We start from the raw sequence: 9,361 nt of genomic DNA on the forward strand, positions 1-9,361 counted from the left end.
ATGTTTCAAAATGTATAGAACAGTGGTTTTCAACCCAGTATGGTGAAGACACAAGTCAATATGTTGGTGTTTTGATTACCGGTAAGCACAAATCTGTTGAAATAAAGAGATAGATTAAAGGAACATTTCTGTGGGATCCTCCTCCATCAACCAGATGTAGCCATAAATCATAACTCTTTTTATTGGGACGTTCACTCAAACGTCCCAATATAAACTACCTCTACAAGAGTTATGATTTATGGCTAAACCAGATGCATGTTTCAAGGCTACCAGCACACATTTGATGGGGTTGAGGTGTTTCTTAATTTGGACAATGAATACAATCAACATGGGGCATTTTAATGTATTATTCAAATGATCTTATTTTCATTTCAAAGTATGAATTGTTGTATACTGTACAGCATATAACTGGAAAAACCCAAATATGTTTTACCAGTAAAATACTGGCTTAATTAAAAATCATGTATTCAATCAATGTATTTGAAGCCGATTCTAAAAACAACTTATACATCTAGTAAGGGAAAGTTAGCCGAGTGTTAGACCAATCTGGGAACTAAATCTAAATCAATAGCTTTCTTCACAAATGTGTTCATAAAGGTGTCTACTATCACCTCTGAACTTTCTCAATCACAAATCCCTTCGGAAACTGAGGGCCTGGGATTAAAAACTCACTCAATGCCAGATGCCAAAATGGCTCCAAGGTAGATGTGCCAGGATTTTGTATGTTTTTCTTTACTATGCAATGGAAAAAAAAATGATTTTTTTATATAATTTTCAATCAGACAAATGGTTCCAGAGATAGAGCTGTTTGAATAAAAAAAAGTGTCCATCCACTAGAATGAACACATTTTCACACATTTTCTCAATCAGCTAAACGAGGGAGCCAACACACAAACAGAGAAAAGCATCTCTCTGATCTCAGGTCATTTTGACATCTTTTTTTTTTTTTTTTATGTTTTTTTTTTTTTTTTTTTTTTTGAAAAAACACAAAAAACGTCATAAACCGTCATTGGCACCCAGGGCCTTTAACTGAATGAGTTAAAGGGGGACCAATATGAGCGTATGAGGTGTGTAATTAGGGTATGTTGGGCCTGCTGAATCCATTCCAACCATTAGTTATCAGTAAAAATTACTCCTTGGCCATAAAATAGGCCACGAGACATATAATATTGGCAATAAAAAAAATGGTTGGAGTAGGGTTTGAATTCATGAAAACTATTCAAGATCAGGCGAGTAAGCGCACATCATGACACACAGGATAACATGATACAATCTGACAAGGAACACTTAAAAGGGTTTAAAACATAGGGACTAACAGGACACAGGTGAACTCGAATGACATGATTGGCTAAGCCTTAGCCAATTAGGCCTATTTTATGGCCAAGGGGTCATTTTAACTGAAAACTAATGGTTGGAATGGATTCAGCAGCCCAGAAATACCCTAATTACACACCCCATATGCTCATATTGGCCATTTTCTTTATTTTATCCCCTTTAATCCCATGGCCCAGCCCAGGTATCCCGATACCCCCAACTTTGATTGGCTTCCACAAAGTTTCCGAAGGGAGTTGTGATTGAGAAAGTTCAGAGGTGATAACACCTTTATGTACACATTTGTGAAGAAAACTATTGATTTTGATTTAGTTCCCAGATTGGTCTAACACTCGGCTAACTTTACCTAGTTACTAATCTTCCAAATAGACTGGACAAAAGCTATAATTGATAATAGTATGCACCAAACATATCAGTTGTACCCATAATGATTTTTTGAATCTATTTCTGCCTGGATTTCATATTCTACAAGCTAATTTGCATCACTTTAAAACACAGGAGTCTTATTTTCTTTTGGAATCGCTTGACTTCCTGCTTGACTGCAAAACTGGGAGTCAAATGGTGACTAATAGGTTAGTGAAGCGCTATCTAACGTAAAAAGGTGAGGTGTGGGCGTTGGATTTCCGTATGTCAACACACTTCATTGGCAGTCAAGGAATACAGACACCACCAGGCTAAAGAAAATCTGGGAGGCCCAAAACCACCTGGCGCAGAACCGTGACAAGACGTGGAAGTGGAACAGATGAACCTGTCATGGGGAGAGAGATGCAACATCATGCCAGGGGAGGAGTAACTAAGTGACATTTCTTTGGTCAAAAGGTAAGTGCTATATTCGAATCATTGAAGGGCATAGCAGTGGTGGCCATTGTGGTTCCGACATCCCCCCATTCAGACACTAACCCCATACCTAACCCTAACCTCTATGGAAGTGTCGCCACTCAGACAATTAGAAGTCAATGTCTGAATGGAGAGTGTCCCCCCACCAAATAATTTTTGTAATGGGCTTACAAAAATATTTAAAACAATTATTTTCCTGGTGAATCATGACCAGGAAACATTCGAATCTGTGAAAAACTAAAACCAGTGAGCGGGGGCTTATTTCTGAGTTAGTATCCTGCGAAGCTTGGCCAATGTGACCCTGGCCATGCATACGTACAGACAGACACCAATTGACCAATGACAGTCTGGACAGACACGGGACAAAGCCAGATGTAGGAGCGGTTAGCCACGCTATCTCAGTAACATGCTGATAATTCATGAATGAAAGGGTTAGAAAAAAGAATATATATATATATATATGTGACGGAGAGAGCCTTGAAGCCTCAAAAGTCTAGTATCTCCCCTGGACCAAGGAAATGTCTCTTTGGTCTAGTGGTTAAGATATTGGGCTTTCGCGTGGGAGACCAGGGTACGAACCCGGGTGGGGCAGTTCGGATCACCTCCGTGACATTGGTGCCGTGACCCGGATTCGGGCTTCCCCGTAGGAGGAGGTCAAAGGGGGGTGAGTGTGACGGAGAGAGTCGCAGCCCCAGCCTTGAAGCCTCAAAAGTCTAGTATCTCCCCCAGACCAAGGGGATGTCTCTTTGGTCTAGTGGTTAAGATATTGGACTTTCGCGTGGGAGACCCGGGTACGAACCCGGGTGGGGAGTTTCGGATCACCTCCGTTATATATATATATATAGATAGATAGATAGCGTGGCTAACCGCTCCTACATCTGGCTTTGTCCCGTGTCTGTCCAGACTGTCATTGGTCAATTGGTGTCTGTCTGTACGTATGCATGGCCAGGGTCACATTGGCCAAGCTTCGCAGGATACTAACTCAGAAATAAGCCCCCGCTCACTGGTTTTAGTTTTTCACAGATTCGAATGTTTCCTGGTCATGATTCACCAGGAAAATAATTGTTTTAAATATTTTTGTAAGCCCATTACAAAAATTATATATATTCTTTTTTCTAACCCTTTCATTCATGAATTATCAGCATGTTACTGAGTAGAAATACAACATTGTTGGCATCAAATATATACTTATACTTCCAAACATAAAAGTACTCAGCATCAGAATCAAGTCACGTCACAAGTGGGTCATTATTTTTGTGCAAAATCATTATGCAGAATTATCATAATAATCGTACTGGATTGCAATTAAAATACCAAACATACAGTACAAGTTTGTAGAAGAGCTTGTATATTCAGAAGCTTGCTCTTCAAAAGTTTCCAAAGTAGCCTACAATCAAACAATTCTATTCATGACCAACACTTGGATGCATGGTGCGTCAGAGTCATACAGGACGATGGGTTCAATTAATTCTCGTATATGTCCTCCAACCCGAATTACTGTAGGAGTCTAAAACACAACACAGGTTTGTGCAGGGATGTCAATCATTAATAGGACATAAATCAAAAAGTAGTCTTTATTGATTCCCAAAGGGAATTGGGATTTATAGCAGCACTGCAGTAGGCATGAAACAAGATGAAAACTAGTTTAACACAACCATCAGCACTTGCACTGATCGGGACAATCTATCATCAGAATATGAACATATGTCAAAGAATAAAACATACTCAGTGAATATAATGAGTGATAATCTTTTGACAGTGAAACATTAAGAGCAGTTGACTAAGCAGGCAACTGTAAAGATACGTTAGTGTATACAGAAATTGTGTGCCAGGGAAGACAAGGCTCATTAATCCAAGAACAGTGTTTCCTCTTTCTATCAAGGGAACAAATATCAAAAGATGATGGTTGCACAGGGAAGTTTGACACCCCACATCCTACTAAAATCTATTGCCCTAGCAGAGCCAGAACAGTTTGCATAATAATCATATTCAGTAACTGTAGACTCCCAAACATTAATAATAATAATTGTAATCGTTGAAGAAGCACCAGCCATCTTCATGAGAATTTTCATCAGAAGAATTTTCATCAGAAGAATCAACTTCATAGCTTTCATCATCTTCATCAGCCACAGGTACATGATCATTCCTCAACCTGAGAGTGACACACTTGAAATCACCACGTCTAGCAAGCCACCACACCACACGTTCCCACTTGTTTGTCTCTTCACAGTAGTGCTCGATCCCATTGACATTTCTACATGAAGAGAGACCAAAGGCCATTAGAGACAGATCTGGTGTGGGTAAGAAAACACTTTTATCCAGACATTTATCCAGACATTCAGCAGTGTCTTACCTGTAGTTCTCATCGTCCCCTCCTAGAACATACATCTTTCCATCCACCACAGCCATGCTAGGCTCGTAGCGTGGCTGTTGCATGCCGGCACACGTGGTCCACCGGTCGGTCTTGGGGTTGTAGCAATTAATGTAGCCACTGTGAACACCCCCTAAACAAGAATGAACAGAACAGTGACTTTTAGTGGGCTCTAAAGCCTCGAACAGTGTCGGGTCCGCGGTGTAGTGCGGTGTAGTCTTTTTGAGCGTTAACGCTGTAGTTTTATGACTCAAAAAGACTACACCGCACTACACCGCGACTCTGTTCGAGGCTTTATATGTGCCCAAACTGCAGTGAAGTTGAAGTGAGTTGATTATGGAACTAACTAACAATAGTGGAAAGTAACCGCATACGTACATGAGGGTCTATTATTATCAAATTATTTGCTTAGGAATGCCACAAAAACCTATCCATGAATTCAAGGCATCATGGGTTGTGTAATAGATAGGAAATAAGTATTATTTTGGGTAAACTACGCCTTTAAGTAAAATATAGATTGCTGGAACTTTACATTCTGGGTTTGCTACAACACAATACTACTCAAGTAAAAAACTGAGTACTTCTTCCACCACTGACTGAGAGCCTTTAAGAACAGGAATGATACCTGTAATGTAGATCTTTCCATTCAGAACACAAGCAGCTGACGGATCATGCAGCAATGAAGATGTAGTGACCTTTTTCCATACAGATCTTACTGGGTGGTACTTGGCCACTTGGACCTGAATTGGCTCGACTGAAGTGACACCTAGGATCCAGGAGTGCACACACACAACAGATGAATACCAGAAGTTGACATCGACATGACATTACAAACTGCAAGTTGAACCTACGGATGCATAAACCTGGTCCATACCTATAAAATAGAGCCATCTTTCTAGTGCGAGCACAACCGGAGCTTTGTCACGGAAAGCTTTTGCCACGACAGACTTCATGAGCTTCCAGGTGTTTGTGCTGGGGTGGTATTGTTCCATTGAGGCTTTACTCTCCTCACTCCCAGAACCACCCACTGCAAACACACATCCATCCAGCACCACCAGGCCTGTGTGTGGGTGGGGTTGCACAGGGGGAAAAAAGATCGTTAGGACTGACAACCTTGACCATATGCACCAAGCAGACCCGCCCACTATTGTTATGATGACGCAATGATTGCGACCAGTTTACTATCACCATCACTAGTTTACGTCGCATCTTGACCGTATCTGTCCACCCGGACGGGTAACGCTTGTCTTTTTTGTTGATTGACTCTCACGCTCTGACTTCATGAAAAACCTCTGAAAAAAATTGTTCATTAGTGTAGCTAATGTTCCTTTGACTTAGAACTTGTGAACTCTGCTCAAAGCTGTACTTTTTGGAACATTCAGTGTTGTGAACTCTGCTCAAAGCTGTACTTTTTGGAACATTCAGTGTCTTTGCAATTGTTTTATATCCTTTTCCTTTTTTGTACAAAGCAATAATATCTTCTCTGAACATCTCTGACCATTCCTTAGATTTAGCCATGTTTCTAACTGCTTTAATTAAAGTCAACAAGTCAACAAACTTCTAGTCAGGCCAGATTGCACATCTGATCTTTAAGCCCTCGATTAGTCGATTGCAGTTGATTACGGATGTTTTCAGGTGTAATTAAGAGTTGAATAATTGAAAGTGAAAGTGGTGTTGAAAGTGGCATTTAGCATTGAATTTGAAGAAAAAAAACATACCAAATGTTACTTTTGTTGAGCTATTTACATTGTTCTGTATGATGTATTTATTTCATTCAGTTGTCAGTTTGTGAATTTAGCCAACCGTGTGTGTGTGTGTGTGTGTGTGTGTGTGTGTGTGTGTGTGTGTGTGTGTGTGTGTATGTATGTATGTATGTATGTGTATATATATATATATATATATATATACGGTTGTGCTCAAAACTATTCAACCCCCCCCCCCCCATACACATACATATATTTTGGAAATTGTATTAACGCCTCCAACATTCATTTGTCATTTTTTTGACAGAAGTGAAAGTAGTATTACCTTGCTGCTGCTTTACAGCACCACTCCACAAATACAGAGACTTATATAAACAATATACAATTGTTATAATTGTATATATTATCTAAACATATTTCTTGGCCATACATTTTACAAAATTGGAAAGCCTGTTTATTTATTTAAATGGTGCCCCATTTGACAGAAAAATGCATTTGTGAGACGAGCAATGCAGCCGAGTGTGGGTTGTGGTGTGCCCATGAAAAAAGTGAAATCTTCTCTGCCAGTGCTGCTGTTGCCAATGATTCTTGTTTTGAGCCTCCTACCCCAAGTGCTCCATGGTACCCAGGTGGCTCCATGTCTCCCAATAGGAACCCACGCTAACAGACTTCCAGGCCATAAAGGGGTCTTTACACTAAAATTATCCTAGGGATAGAAAACAGTCCCTCTGTTGTCATGGAAGTTTTTCCCAGAGAGGGGAGAGGGGAACAGTCAAGGACCTCCTCCTGATCATTACAGCAGAATACGCTGTTTGGATTTTCTTTTCTTTTTTTGCAAATCCTTAATGGGCACAACCTACTCAGCTGCACTACTCATCCCACAAATGTATTATTATTTTTTGCCTATGATATAACCAAAATAGGGACTCCAGTTGAATCGAATGCCATAGCTTGACAATCTTACTGAAGTCATAGCGTGCTATATTCATGGGAGCCATCTTCAGCCATGAGTTATGGTGAACGTCATAGCGCCACATCTCCTTACTGCCCGACGCTGAAGCATCACGTCTTCCTCCAGCCAAATACAGAGTAGAGCCTGGTGAAAAAAAGATTATGCATACACAACTTGAAATGTCTTCATGTATCTTCTATTTTCTCAATCTTCAATTTTGATGGTTCACTTATCAAGCCAAGAAATGTACAGAACTTCACCAAAATAGTTCCAGTGGGTTGTGACATAAGAGGTGGGCTATACAGTAGTATACCAACATCACCACTGGCTGTAGTGGGTAACATTCTTTGCACTTCTCATTGGGATTCCTTGCAAGAGCCTCAAAAAACTCCATTATATCCAGAACAGCGCTGCTAGGATCCCGATGAGAGCGTGCAGACGAGAACACATCACACCCATCCTCCGTTCACTCTACTGGCTTCCCGTCTCTTTCCTGACCAAATACAAGGTATTCCTGTTGAGTGTTGACTCATCATTGCATCCACAGCAACACTTCCTTCCTACCTCATGGAATTAGTTTCCCCCCAACCTCTGCTCCTCAAAATCTTCCATGACCCACCTATGCACCATGGTCTTCCCTGCCCACCTGAGAGCACCCAAGACACTTAGGTCTTGACCTATCTTTAAAAAAAAGATTTTTATAGTTATAAGACAGTATATGTTGGCTGTACTTGCTCACTTTCGCTTGTTTCTGCTTGCTGAAAGATTATCGTGTTATTTAGATAACATGATGCATAGACAGTTGTTAGGTGTATGTTAACCTAGTGTCCTAGTTTTGAAGGACTACATTGGTCTCTTTGCACTCTATTAAGTGACTATTGACGCTGTTGTTCGTTGACTACGTTTAGTGACTTCTTAGCAGGGGAGCCACAGGCCCCAAATTTGAGAGGACCTGTGATGTGTGATGTCATAACATACTTTTTATTTTAGTTTTTTCTATTAATTTGGTCAATAAGGTACACAGAATGAGAGGCCTGCTCTGCCGGAAACATTGCGAAAAAGAAAGTCCCATCGACATCACTATACAGGAAAATAATACAAAAATAAATCTGCTTTAAGTAGCATGTGAGGGGTCAAACTAGGGGTTCTTCATGATTCTGAATCCATTGAAAGCATTTATTTTGCATGAAAAACATTCCTTAGGCTAGATTTCAGCCCCACAAAACGGTAAAAAGTGTTGAGTCATCAAAGATCACAGTTTTGAGAGGCCAAAATCTAGCCCAAGGAATGTTTTACATGCAAAACCAATGATTGCAATGGATTCAGAATCATGAAGAACACATGCTAGGTAAAGCAGATAAAAAATCTTTCTGTAGTGAAGTCGATGGAGTGAATATACAAATGGCCATAACCTTTTTTCGCAGTGTTTCCGGCAGAGCAGGCCTCTCATTCTGTGTACCTTAATGACCAAATGAATAGAAAAAACAAAAATAAAAATTATGTCATGACGTCACAGGTAAAACCCTATTCCTTGAGCTTTTGGGCCTGTGGCTCCCCGACTATCTACTCATATTTTACACTTGTAATTAGGTATAGATAAGAGTGTCTTCACTTAAATTGTACCCCTCAAGAATTCAAAATGTCTTTCCAGCACAACAATTCAGAGGTAAAAATGAGTAGCATCCAATCGTAAACTGATTGACTCTGATGGTAATCCTCACCTGATGCAACCACAGCATATTCTCGAACTTTAAAGGGCAGATATCCCAGAGTCTTCCACTGTAGAGTCAGGGGATCAAAGCTCTCCACTTTGTCAAAACCCTCAGTCGTAGACTTTTCTCCCACCGTCACTATCACTTCAACAAGCAGGAGAGACGGACAAGGTGAGAGAGAGTAGATTTAAGAGTTCAAGGAGAATCCACATTTAGTTCATGAAAAGGGACCATCTCACAGGCATGCTGGCCTTTAGATAGATGTTATGTTTGAGCTTGTCACCTTTTAACCACCAAGACATTACAAAACCACAAGTTCACATGTCACTTAAAATGTGATGCATTGTGAACTTGTATATCTGCCATTTTCACCATCAATGGTAGCCTGATTTCAGACTCAGCTGAAGTAGAGAAACAGTCCGCTCAGAGAGTGGGCGGGTCTATGGGCTGGAAC

Source organism: Nannobrachium achirus, assembly GCF_963921795.1.
Source record: "Nannobrachium achirus genome assembly, chromosome: 18".
Lineage (NCBI taxonomy): Eukaryota > Metazoa > Chordata > Actinopteri > Myctophiformes > Myctophidae > Nannobrachium > Nannobrachium achirus.